General features: G+C 40.1%; 1 long non-coding RNA gene across 1 annotated transcript; it reads right to left on the bottom strand.

Annotated features, from left to right (window-relative positions):
- Positions 1-12,286: 12,286 nt before the first annotated feature.
- On the bottom strand, positions 12,287-13,162 carry LOC102081522 (uncharacterized). Its single transcript, XR_265890.4, has 3 exons — positions 13,030-13,162; positions 12,903-12,964; positions 12,287-12,828 (listed from the first exon to the last, which is right to left on the bottom strand). It is a non-coding gene; the product is annotated as an uncharacterized LOC102081522 (long non-coding RNA).
- Positions 13,163-14,548: the final 1,386 nt, after the last annotated feature.

The raw sequence follows: 14,548 nt of genomic DNA, 5'->3' as shown, positions 1-14,548 counted from the left end.
GATGCCCGCTGATTTGAAACAAACAAAAACTATATTGTCTTTAAATTTATTAGATGTTCATAGTCCCATGAATCTTGAACATGTTGGTGAGCACCACCAGCAAGTTGACATTAAAGAGGTCCTCTGAAGATAACCCATAAAAACCTTTATTCCACATCTTTTATGGGAAAGAATGGAATAAAATTGTCCCATATTTAAGATTGTGACTCTAAACGATATCTGCACATGAGTATGCACTGTCTGTAAGCACACCGAGAAGATTTTGTCACCAGAAACTGATTTCTGGTGACAAAGATCTCTTCCAAAGGCATGCAGTTTGCTTGTACTGTGAGTTCTGTTGGCCAGTCATGTTTAGGCATGCATTGTCTACAAAAGATTGTATTTTGAAGAAATGCAATCTTAAAAAATATCCCCTATTCTCTAATAATGATTTATTTATTTAAAAAAAAAAAATCACTGTTAATAATGACCAGTCCACAGAGCAGGAATAATTGTATCTGCTGGATACACAGAAAGCTCAGAAATATTGTTGGTTGGTCCAACAAGTTGCGACAGCAGATTAACCGATAAGTTCCTAGATTGGTGGTCAGTTAGCGGCAAATTCAAAGGCATACGCTGTTGAAACTCTGTTATCGCCCGGTTTACTGCGAGGCCGAAATCTCACATGCAAACACCTTAAAACCAATGCAAATAAAAGTCCAACAATTTATCAGACATTAGAGTGAAATTACATATTTGTAATAATCTTTCTAAATCTACAAAAAACACAAAGTCAAATGTAAACGTTTACACTGTTACCCTCTGGTTTGAACTAATATAAAGAAAAAATAGATAAAGAAAAAAGTTCATGTTTGCATAAATTCGCCTTTTTTCCGAGTGTTTTGTGGCAAGCCAGCCAGCTGTTAGGATCTTGCTCCAGGTGCAGATTCCTCTCACATTGTGATACTCACGGTTATTAAATATGCCATTACTGAAACCACAAGATGGCTCATGTAACGCACGCTCTGAGTGAACTCATTCCATAAGTATTTACTCCCGTGACATCAAAAGAGCCATACCCATAAAATGCAACACAAGTCGACAATTGCATCATAAACATTTTGATTCATAAAGTGGCTCTGTAAACTTCGGTGTTTTGGTGCCACACCCCAAGCACTTTTCAAACGCTTTGATGACTGTCTGCCAATTGCGGTATTACCTTATTGTTAATGTAGGATACTCTGAGTAGCAGTTGAATTTGCTGAAACATGTTTACACTCCACTTAAAAGGTGAGGCGGAACTCCAGCGAATCAAAGGAATGGAAACAAACCCGCGAGGGAAACGAGGCAGGTAAAATACACAATCACCCAACTCCTCCCCCTGGAGAGAGCTATTCACCACATTCCTGAGCATAAGAGTGCGAGACTAAAATACACACAAATTCAATGGTCACACACATTCACATGCACACCCATATCTAGATATCTAAATGGGGAAACAATAAAAACAAAAAACACTAAACAAAGGAAAAACAATAAGATAATAGACGTCCATTCTTAAACTTCTTTTTACGTATAAACATTTACGTGAGCTCCATACTGTAACTGACTCACCAGCTTTTTCTGCACATTGTGTTGCATTAGGCTGTAATGATATACCACCTCTCCCTCTTAAACAAGAGGCTGAGCCTTCAGCTGTAATCACAGCAGGAACACATTCTGCCGTTTGGACGGTTTGTAAGGGAGTACCCTGCAATAAACAAAGAATATGTCATCAGAAAACACTTTTTTCCCTGTTGCATGTAATGAGTCATGCTGAGTTTGTTGGTGTTGTGAAGTAACGTTCAGTCTGATTGATGTGGGAAGATACTAATATTCGGTGACTGCTGTGGTGACTCTCCAGTCACGGGAGAATTCACACACATGTGTGCGCACAAACAAGCGTATGAATCTTAAAAAATGATCTGTTTTCAAAGGGCCTTACACTGAATGTGCTAGGACTCACTTTTATAAGAGGGTTTACATGAACAGACAACAGTGTGCGAGCACTCAGACCCAAAATAAAAAAGAGAGACAAAGCAAGAGGCAAATTTACATAGCTTCCCTTTAGATCGGGGGTCACGGGGGTCTGGAGACACATGCGGCTCTTTTGTCCATCTCCAGTAGCTCCCTGTGGTTTTGTCCAAAAAAAAAGAAAAAAAGACCTAGATGAATATGAAAATGATCCCTTTGCTGAACCTCAATTGTGATGGCTAATGTGGATGTTCACACAAGTGGCTAGTCCTGAATCCTCCTAGCTATGAGTGGATTTGTGCATTTCCACAAACACGGACAAAACGTTTTAGTTCCTCTTGTTTAAAAGTGAGCCCAAACTTGCTAATAGATAGTTTTCCCTTCACGTCACAATTTTTAGTAAATAATAAGTAAAGAATTTTAGGCATTATAATTTTACGATGCCATAAAATCCAAAACATTAATTATAATCGGAGTGGAAAGTTATAAAGTACTAAAAAATTGTAAATAGCTCACTGCAGAATAGTGACATGTAGGGAAAGATTTGAATTCCAGCTATTAGTGCGGCTCATTTATACTTGATAGTCTTGATCACTTCCATCAAGGTAAGATAAGAATTCATTTGTTACACCCTTACTGCTTCCATCGGAATTCAGAGGTGAAGTAGCAGCGAGTGGCAGCTAATCAAATGCACTTGTTTAACTGATCATCAGAAAGTGTGAGCACCTATATCTACACTTCTGGAGAATCCAAGTGTGTTAACACATTGATACAATCTTTGCAGGAGTGGATTTTCCAGCAAATTCAGCCTCTGGAAAGCGCAGAGAAACTGCAAAAAACCCAAGAACTACAGCTCAGTCTCTACAGGCTTCAGTTAGCATGTTAAATGTTAAGGTTCATGACAGTATAATTAGAAAAAAGACTGAACAAATACGGGTTGTTGGGAAGAGATACCAGGAGAAAATCTCTTCTTTGTAAGAAGAACATGGCAGCACAGCACAGGTTTGCAAAGCTCAACATATCACAAAAGCACGGTGGTGGGAGGGTGATGATTTGGGCTTATTTTGCAGCCACAGGACCTGGGCACCACAAACTCCTCTGTCTATCAAAGTATTCTAGTATTCAAATGTGAGTCCATCTCACATTTGAGTCACATGTCAATGACTCACATGTGAATGAAATGTGAGCCATGCTGCATGACTCAGTTTCGACCAGCCTTAAGCTTGGCCGAAAGTGGACGATACAACATGCCGTTAAAGGTGGTTGTGCAAGAAATTCAATCATGGACCTCACTGAGTCCTGTGGAAAATTTCTTTTTCACATCACTGTAACAAATACCTTAAATGAGTAAGTATCATAATGCTCAAATATGCTTTACAGATGAATATAATAGAACCACATGATCATTGCTCTTTGATGTTTAATGACTACAAAACTCTGTTTTTCTTTTTTGGAACTATTCTTCCTGGGGTCCACGTATAAAACATCCAAACATCACACTACAAGCATTTAGCAAATGATTATTCTCTTTATAGAACTACACATGCCAAGCACAGGAAAAGTCCGGCTAAGCTAATCAACATTTCTGCTGAGCTGTGTGGGAGGCCGTTATTGTTTGAAAATGTCTGTCAGAAGCATAAGCCTCTCGACACGGATAGATGGATGCTTCCTTCCTGACACTGATAGAGCGTATGAGTCATTAGGACGAGGATTAATAGTAAAATATGCAAATGTGAATTTGGAATTTATTAAACTCATATTGCATGTAACTTCCTTATTTCCTTTTACGTTTACAGTAAAAGGAAAATATGATTAAAGTTGTGTAGGACAAAGACTTATTGTCTCATCTGTCTTTCTGTGGGTGTAGAGGTGGAAGTCCTCCAAAAAACACTGCCAAGTAGGTCCTTGTTTCTACATGTTCATATCTGTCAGTTACCCCCCCAAAAAAGAAATTAGCATTTTTACCGAACTTCCTTCAAGCAGCATGTCAACTGGAAATATGACAATTAAATGTTTTTTCTTCTTACACAATGGAGGCTTCAAGGCTGAAAATTCACAGTGACACTGGAGGCTCTGTGGAAATAATTTAATTTCGATTTATCTCTTCTCTAATCAGAGTTTTCCATGAACACCCACAAACATTTGCATCATAGAAGCTTGTTCTTTCCACAGATGACATGTTTTAGCCTTTGACCCTGGTGGGAATAATATACCAGTCCAGGCGTGGGTCAACGAAAGGAATGACGCTGATGATGATGCTCAAGCCGGAGGCCTTCCTTCTTCAGCATCATTTTACTGCAACATCACTGGTGATGGTAAAAGCTTTCTATTTCCTGGAAATTATTGCTTTTCACCTTGACATTATTAAATTCATACAAAAAATACCCCCTTAAGACATCTTAGTAATATTGTGTTCTGTAATCTAATTAAAAACTTATTTCATTGACTAAAAGCTCGCCATTTCCCCAGAGCTGAGGGACTAATAAAGATAATCTACTAAGTAATTGGTGGAAACGACATAAGCCACACGGTCAGTTACTTAAAGGCAAACAAGCTTAAGATTTAAAGTCTGGACAGACAATGGAGCCAAGAAAAGTATCCGATTTAACAGTTTAACAGTCGGAAACGTCACATCATTATGATACAGTATTGCGACACAAAGTATGAAACAACAACAAAAAAAAGTTTAGTTTTTAAGAAACGACCAATGAGATTGTTTACATTTTTAATATATAAGCTGGTTATGATGGGCAGAAGGTAAAAAAAATTACTGTCAATATGAGTCTCTGTATGTCATTGTGGTCGGATGTGCTCCTGCTTGAGGACGCCTACTGTTGCTGGCATCTATTGGTCTACGCTGGCAGTAGGAACGGGAATCAAGAAGCGATTCCAAATAGTAAATTTCCGATTGGTACGCTTGAAAGCTTATCAGGGCCTTTTATCAGCACTTGCATGATTTTCTGACAGCTTCAAAAAACTTCTGTCAAACTCACTTCCAGACTCATACTTGAGTCATGTTCAGGTATTTTTTCCTACTGGTTGTGTTCTGATTTCAAGAAGATAAAACAGGTGCATCAACACCGAAATCTTCCACCCTGTTTGGCAGTTGTTTCCATGTCTGTCTGTGTGCTGACAGATGATGTGAATGCAATAGTATCTGTACGTGAGATAAGTTTACAGGCATATACTTGAGAGGCCAGGAGTTGTCAGACTAAATAAAAAATAAATTAAAGAAATAAAAATAAAGAATTTCTTAAATTGCCAGGTTCGAAAATAATTTAAATATAAACCCCGACGCAGGACATATTAGACATATTATTAAACAAAAATGAAGCCAAAATGAGGAATCAGTGTGTGAAACGCTGAATGCACCCATGACTCAGTATCTTGTAGAACCACCTTTATCGGCAGCATATTGAAGTAATGGTTTTCTGTATAACATTATCAGTTTATCACATCAATTTTGACTCACTCTTCTTTGCAACATTACCTAATTTCATTGAGATTTGCGATGATTTATTCATGCACAGCTCTCTTAAGTTCCTGCCACAGCATTTCAATCAGGTTGACGTCTTGACTTTGACTGAGCAGCTTGATTCTTTTCTTTTTTTCTATTGTAGATTCAATTTCAATTGAATTTTGGCCAAGCTTCAGCTGTCAGACAGATCGTCTCATATTTGACTTGACAGAATACTTTGGTGTACGAATGTTCGTAGAGTTTGTAGTCGACTCAATGACTGCCAGGTGCTCAGGTCCTGTGGCTGCAACACAAGCCCAAATCATGTCTGTGAAGGTTCACAATCATCCAGGTCATCGTAGTCTAAGGAGCTTGGAAAGAAAAGCACCTGGACTTCTTTAAGTTGCTTGCAGACATTTCACTTCTCATCCGAGAAGCTTCTTCAGCTCCAGGCGCTTTTCTTTCCAAGCTTTAGACAAGCCCAAATCATCACACTTCCACCACCGTGCAGGACAGCTGGTCTGAGGTGTTTGTGCTGATGTGCTATGTTTGGTTTTCCCCAGAAACCAAACACTGGTGTGGTTCTGTGCATTATGGCCAAACATATCCACTTTAGTCTCATCTGTCCAAAGGACATTGTTTCAGGCGTCTGTTTGTGCAGCTCTGCAAACCTAAACCATGCTGCCATTTTTTAAATTTTTTTAGAGAGAGAAGATCCTCGCAGCCCTTCCAAATGAACCATAATTGTTCTGTCTTAATCTAATTGCGCTGTTGTCATAAACCTTAACATTTACCATGCTAACTGAGGCCTGTAGATGTAGGACTGCGATGTAGTTCTTGGGTATTTTGCAATTTCTCTGAGCATTGCAGTCTTACCTTGTGGTTGATTTGCTGGAACGTCCACTCCCTGGAAGATTGGCAACTGCCTTGAATGTTTTAAGTTCGTGAATAATCTTTCTCACTGCAGAATAATGGACTTTAGATTGCTTGCAAATGGTGTTATAACCCTTCCCAGACTGACAAGCAGCAACATTTGCTTCTCTAAGATCATTGCTGCTGTCTTTCCTCCTTGTGTTCAAACACACCAGAATGCTCCAGAACAGCAAACAACCCAAACTTCTGCTTTTTATGGAGGTGCTCACACTTGCTGATCAACAGTTAATAAGTTGCATTTGCTTAGCAGCAGCTGGCTGCCCTCTTTATTCATGTAGAAGCAGTAAGGGTGTGCTCAGTTTTTTTACACACTGTTTCTCCATTTTTGGCTTAGTTTTTGCAGAATAAATACTGACATTATGCAATACTTCATGTGTTGTTGTTCATCTGAGGTTGTACTTAAATAACTTTTTCAACTTCTAAGGAGTGGGTGGTTTTTTAAGTGATAGATAAATCTTAGCGGGAAAGAGGGTGTTGTTCTTGTTTACATGGCTGTTTTATGTCTGATGGCATAGATATCATACACACTACAGACGTTTCTTGCAACCTGGAAGTATTTATAATAATCAGTGATCTCACTGATGAAATTACCCTACAATAACTGCACATTTCTAAGCTCCAGCTCAGTTATTATCAAAGACAGTTGACATAACAAAGCTCTGCTTGAATACACTCAGTAATACTGTGCAAAATTACAGGATGTATTTAGTCTTTCTTTAACACACAGTTGCAGAAAAAGAAACTTGTAGATAAAAAGGAGGGAGAGAAGTGGGTAAAATGGAATTGCGGGAGTAGAAAAGATACAGTTGGTTAAGGACTCCTGTAAAATTTGCTAACTGATAGTAAAACTGATACTTTACTTGTGACGGCCTGGTTGTCTCATCATGGTAAAATGTGGTACTGGTGATACCCCAGGTAGCCAGAACTGCCATAAAGGCAGTTTTAGGTACTTAAATCTGTGGTTAAACTTTTTTCTATGCATACAGCCATTAACCTATCCAAGTAAAAACATTAAGACAGATTCAGTGACATTTACACTGATTTCATTAGAGAAAATATAGCTTGTATCACATTTAGGTACAAGGTTAGAGCTGGGCAAGTACACACTATGTTAAAGAAAGTATAAAATACAAATACAGTTCCAAAATGCAAGTATAATAAGATAAGACTATATATGCAAATTCTAAAACCATGCATTCCTGCTGCACCAACAAAACCCAAACCAAGCAGATGAAAAGAGTTGAACGAACGAACGAACGAACGAACGAATATTAATTTGATTAATGTTTGGATAATGCCCCAGTCCCACATTTGTTTCCCATTTAAATTTATTTGTAACTTCCCATATTATACTGCAGTATATATGCTAAGCTTCCTGCACTGCTGGTGTGTGTGTGTGTGTATGTGAGAGAGAGATCACTGAAAATGTTGGTAGCAGCCACATTAGCAGGTCTAAAAGAAGATTTTTGTCAACTCAAAATGCCGCCATGAAACTTCACGTGTGTATTCTGACTTTAAAAGATGGGTGTTGTCTCAGCTGGTGCAACTGTGAGCCCATCATAACACGATCTCCAGACTGAATTTGCTAATGCTGTGACTTAACTTCAAATTGGCTGCAACGCCATGACTATAGCAGAAGCGGCCCATGCGTAATTTAGTACTTGTCAAGCCAGCATAAATAAACACAATTTTTTAGAAGCAAAGTTCTCAGCAACAGCCTCAAAGGCTGTCAACAGAACAATGTGATCCCTCTCTGTCTTCCCACTAGTGAATAAACACTCAGTTCAGTCCTTTTGGGCAACTGGATAAACCAAAAACAGCTGCAACTGTTTTTACATCTGTCGAACGCTGCTCCCCACCAACTCTGTCATTGAAGAGCTACTCCAATGCATACTTTAGGTTAAAATTACCACTACTTTTCAGATATCTATTGAATTACTTGGAGTTACGGGGAAGCAAACAATGCCAGCATATTTTGGTTTAGGAGGAGGTGGAGGTGGTAGGTGTGCATGTCATGTGCTGCTCATGGCTGCTTCAGCAGAGCAGATGCCTGCTGAGAGAGGAGACTGAAGAAACATGATCACCACTCACACCTGCTCTGAGGCGAGACACCGAGGATGAAATATTCCCAAGTTTTCAGTTTTTCCTGAGAAGACTAAAAAAAGGGCCAAAGTGAATATTTCGTTTTCCACAGCCTGTTCTTCGGCCTAACCAAGGTGAGCTTGTATAACCATTTAATTAATTTAGGATGCTCACTGCCTTTGGTTTTCTGTCCACACGTTTCCAAATAAACCGCAAAATTCTAAAGAACCTATTTAAAATTGGCCATTAGCCTCCGACTGCCAGTAAGCCTAAACAGGCCTCTTCCTGGGAAACTTGTGAGGAAACTGTGTAAATACGTGACCATCATTTCTGTGACCATGTTTCCATAATTATGATCAAATCCATGCAAGTTCAAACTTGTTTCCTCTCAAACATCATCGAATCAGACTAAGAACAGTGCCAACTTTAATCTACAGAAAACATTCCTGGAGAGAATATATATCCATACAGTTTGGACAGAGTACCTGTGATTGAAAGCAGAGGAACTTCGCAGTGTGTGCACGCACAAATGTGTGTGTGTGTGTGTGTGTGTGTATTCCCTTTAGTTGACTAAATTGCCTTGTGTCTGTTAGTGCTGCGTGCCTCACTCTGACTAGATCCACAGACTGGTAGTGAAACCCAACACTCACACGGGGGAGAAAAGCCTTTCCCAAAAGTCTGGCTTGATTTCTTTACGAGGTGCAGTGTCACACTAGGTGGGCCAGCACACTGGGGAGTCTGCAAAAACCTGACACTGAACACGCCAAAACGAGCCCACGCCACTTAAATTTACTCAAAGAAATTAAGATGCTATGTTTTCTCAGAGCAGGATGCCCTGGTTTTAATACGGGGAGGATGTAAATCAAAGAGAGAGGAAAGAGCAGAGGGGGCAAAAGTGGAGTGGATCAGAAAAGCTGACCTCTGCTCATGAGTGAAGGTTATTTATGTGAGCAAGGTGAAAGATCAGGCCAGGGTTATAGCGAGGCTGATTTCTGGTGTTGACAAGAAACTTTGACATTTTGCGTAAAACTAGATTTTGCTAATGACTCAGAGACAGAGTATTTCAGAAGGCTGTTCCTCCCCAAGTGTATTATTAGCTGCTCTGTTGACGTGCTGAACCTGAGTAATGACGCAGGACATGGAATTTCACTATTGCAACAGGAGAACCACCTTAACACAGCACTATGTTAACATGACATCTTGTTAGTGACATATTTTCCTCAAATTTTAAATCCCTTTTTCACATATCTGTAGTTCATTTTCTCATTACTCATTTCTTTCTCTCCATCATTTTCCTGCCCCGCCTAGCCTTTCAGCTTCAATTACAGTCTTTACAACTGACATCGGCGCTGTCCACACTCCGTCTACACGCCCGTGTTTTCTTTTTATATCCTTTAAAATACCTAAATGTCCTCAGTTTGTTCATCTGGCTGCCAGACATGAAACAATATATGAACTCATGTTCTCTCTCAGCCCTCCTCTGCTTTGTCCTTGTGTTCCCCAAGGCAGCGGCTGTAAATCTCAACAGGCCACTAAGTGTCTTATCTGCTGTGCGTACTGGCTGTCTCTGGTTTGCCCAGGCAGAGTTTTAATGAGGACACCGACACCCTTGTTGCCTTTGTGTGGTCTGCTTGGAGTCTTAACAATATGACGCTGCATTCTATAAACCAAGGGAGGCCAGTGTGATCACCTTGGTTGCAGAGGAAGCAGAGAAGATGCTAGCTGGCTTGTGATCAGAGTCTGATAATCGCACAGAAACAAGCGAATCCGCTCTCATTACAAAGTTGGAAAAAGTAAAGAGTAATTTCCTGTATATGAAGTCACTGAGCCTGTGATGCAAACTGTCTGGAGCGTGGTTTAAAGAGAGGTGAATTCAGTGGTTTAGGTCCATCAGCTGATGTAAATACCTTTTTTTTCCCCCTGCCACAGCTGACAGAGGGCCAACACCAATACACAGAAGAGACGGTTTTCAGATGCAGAAGAAGCATGGGCTCCAAACGCGTTCATGCAGAGAGGGTGAGAATTTATGACTCAAACTGTGGTTTTGTAAAAGCATATGATTTTGAATTACATCATCAGCTTTAGAAACCAACCAATTGGGAAATGTGTTTGCTCAAGTTTAGTCCGTGTGTATTAGTGGAAGTGGTTGAATTCATTCACGTCTAGGAAAAACACGTCCTCGGGTATGCAATGTGGTGCAGTAACGCAAGAGGGTACAGCGTTTTACAGCAAATTAAAGCAATTTGTAGTACAGTCATTACATTCCTTGAAACCACTGATGCCAGCAGCCTTGATCTGTTATAAACTTTATATTTTTCATTTTCACACTGTATTCAACAACTACTTTTACCAACAGAAGTTCCTACCTTGGTCATGGATCTGCCAATTGACTAAGATGTTTCAGAGGCATTTTTGATTGCATCCTTTTATTGAGTTATATGCAAATGCATCCTATGTGGTTCACATTTCTGGAGTTTAAAGGCTCAGTCGCAACAGAGGAGAAAGGAGGACAGCAGTTGCATTGAAGTTTTTAGTTACAAGTAGTTGCAATGACCATTTTCAACATCAAGGTGATTGCACAGATCACCTGGCAGGAGGCAACCTGTCTCCAAACAGTCGTGGGCCAACTCGTACTGACAGCAATCGCTTTCAGACAGACCTGCAAAAGTGTGAAAAGAACTGGCAGCTAATTTATAAAAGGAGACAAATTGCCAACATGTTGCAATCCAACTCAGTAAGTCTGCACCAATGAGTGCAGTTTGTCTACAATGTGTCTCTTTGCAGTAGGGGGACTTGATTCAACTGGTTGCATTCCTGTTAAATGTCCATCCTGCACTAATTATTTCACAATTTCTGGAGGTGTTTCTGAATTTTTAAAGTGTGAGTGTCATTTCATGTGAATTTCTGTGCATGTAGAGGCAAAATATTTGTGGGTTTTGTTTTATCACAGATCATCAACTTTGACCTCATCCAAACCGCATACATACTGATTCCATCTTATTACAGTTTTATCACCAACTTTGCCATGAAAAGTGCAAGTAGTCGCAGGCCTGGTCCCTGTTGTCGAAGCAACCATCCCATTTCTTGTGCTGCTTACTTTACAATGAGGAACTGGAAACACAGATGCTGTCAGTAGTGATATCTGCTCATAGTATCTTTTGCCAGCTCCGAGCACTGCTTCAGGTGTTTGTAATGCTTGAAAACACGTCTCAGAAAGAGGACGACTGAAGCATGACTGATTGGATTTGCACTAACCCACAGCTGCCCTGGTAATTGTAGTGATGCATGAGTTTGATGATGAGTAGATGCAAAGTAAACTTCAAACTGGCAGGAATGCTATGAATTGTAGCAGCTTAGTATTGACTAAGGTCAAAACTCTTATTTTTATGAGGGTACCTTTGCCATATGCGGAAATCCTGCTTAATTGCCCCTTTATCTCGGCTGTATCTAGTACAAATGGAATTTTGTGTTTGCAGTGTTGTATCAATAAGAATGTGGAAAAATATAAGAATAACTAAGACTCTCCCTGTGTCTAGTTCTGCTGGCGCCACTGATTTTGTGTGGGTGTGCGCGTGTGTGGCAGCACAAGGTGGAAATAAAGTAAATACGCTTCACAGTTTAAAAGACAACGCCACCCTGGGAATTTCACCCAGAGAATACTAGAGGTAACACTAATCACCAAGAAGGCAGTTAGGTTTGTTATACTCAGTACAGAGACGAGGTTCAATGATTAGTTAACAATTTATTAGTTAAAACAACGTATAAAAGCACAATCACAAGTGTACAAATATGCTTTTAAACCCCCCCCCACACACACACACACACCATGACAGTGCAGCACACTATCACACACTCAGACTAATAGACTACACAAGGCAGGTGTGTACACTCAAAGCACCCTAGTCTCCTCCACGTCAGCGCTCCGCATCTGAATAAATGAAAAAAAGAATTTTTAATATATTGCAACAAAACTAATATGCAGCGCTGGGGGAATAACCCAACTGCAGGACCACACTGGTGATCTACAGCTAGAAAAAGGGCCTCCCACCAGTGGTGTAACAGAAATCCAAACTACAAATCAAAAACATACAATCTAGATAAAACTCTAAAATCTGGAGCAAACGGAATCGCCGTATTGCTCCAACTTGCCGTCTGCACGACTATAAGTTAATTATCCGGTCAATCAATATGCACGCCAGCTGACTCCCATAACAGGCATGCATATGGCCACTGTCCACGCCGACGTCCACTTTAAAAGCTGGCAGCAGCAGGAAAAGAAACCTCGCAACGGGAACAGACGGTAAAAGCAAAGCAAAGCAGCAGCACTTCCGTTAGCGCAGCGTGGCGTAAAAGGCCCACACTTCCTGCAAAGCATAATAAATAGTTACTATAAAAGAAAAATAAAAGGCAGAGATGGTGACAAAATTGAATTACGTACCGAGTAAGCCGCGTCATAAAACATGAGCAGAATGGCTCAAAGGAGGCTTCTACAGCTACAACCTACAAACAATAGCCGTTTACCACCAAGTAAGGTAAAGTACACACTACAATGAGTAAACACCTACCAGCCGCGATGGTGGCTTCAGAAGGGTAACCCGCAAATGATCTCTGCAACACCAAAGGTAAGTCAGGTGACCAAAAAGGAGATCACAGGTAAGCGATCCAGGGACGCTCAAATGGCCACTATTTATACTAGCGCCCCCTAATGCGCCAGGCTGAAAGTGGATTGAACCGAGAAATAACATTCATCCTGACACACGTGTGTGGGCATTCAATTAACGCATCCACTATGAATTTAAGTCCTGCCACTTGCTCATGTCTGTACTGCTCAATACTTTAAAACTTTCAGTGCTTATAGGCTGTCTTTCCAATCAGGAGTTAGTTGTTAGAGTTAATAGAAATTTCCTGTCAGTGGAAGTGATTTGAAACAGTTTTTCGGCACAGATGAAGAAACTGAAGGTAGATGACCAACACTGGCAAAAATACGGGGAATACACTTTCCTTCTGCTCCAGTGTTGAGTAACTACCTGTTTTGTTTGCATGTTTTGTGTTCCAGCTTACGTACTTGCAGGGTACACCTACATCTGGAAGGTGTTTTAAACCATAACATATATGTGTTTGCAGCACTATCCTCCATTGACGTAAGAATGCACATTCAATCTTGGCTGGGAGGTAAACACAAGCACCTTAAGCTTCTCACACATGTGGTCATCATGTGCTAAGAGGCAATTAAAATTCTTATTTACTAGCCTGTTAAATTCATTCATACATTCGGATGACGAGAAGCTGTATGCCGAAGAACCCACAGGTTGGAATAAGTGTCTTTTACTTAAAGGCTGTGAACACTAAATAGTGGTAACCTTGAATGAAAACATGCAGGCATGAATTCATAGTCAAAACATAAGATCAGTGTTAGGTAAAACAAAATATGAAAAAAAAAACCACATACACATAACTTTGTCTCCATTACAGATTAGAAATGAACAACAAGTATTATTTTTTTACTGCATTAACTGTTGCGACGTTATACACCTCAACAGTTAATGCAGTACAATTATTTAGAGGTATGTTTGTATATATGTGTATACAATTATTCAGAGGTTTCGATGTAGTTAGGCAAATTGATGGAAACACAACTAAAAAAAGCTGATTTTTAATAATTTGTTGACAATCCCTTCAAGGGAATGGCTGCGTGATGTCTCGAGCCCACAGACCAAACAATTCCTTTCAAACAAACAGCACACAACAATTCCTCCTTTGTGATGCTTTGTCAGGTCTGTGCCGCAGCTTCAGTTGTTGCTTGTTTGTGGGTCTTTGTGCTTTTAGCTTTGTTGACTCGATCGCTGCACAACATTTCACTTCGGTTACGTAATTTCACATGAACTTTGCTGCACTTAAATTAGCAGACAGTAGGACATGGGGATCTTCAAAAAAACCTACCTCTGTCTCCTGCCACGTCACTTTTATAACACGGGTGATCAGATGCCAATGGAAAGCGTGCACGCCCATGCATCATGCAGCCTCTGCTGTCCTTTCATTCTGTTACATGTTGATTATAACTTTGACCCGTCCAAAGTGTGCTTT

The sequence above is a fragment of the Oreochromis niloticus genome, linkage group LG15, assembly GCF_001858045.2.
Source record: "Oreochromis niloticus isolate F11D_XX linkage group LG15, O_niloticus_UMD_NMBU, whole genome shotgun sequence".
In the NCBI taxonomy this organism is placed as follows: domain Eukaryota; kingdom Metazoa; phylum Chordata; class Actinopteri; order Cichliformes; family Cichlidae; genus Oreochromis; species Oreochromis niloticus.
The sequence above is the reverse complement of the archived record's forward strand: the minus strand, read 5'-3'. Positions and strand labels throughout refer to the sequence as shown.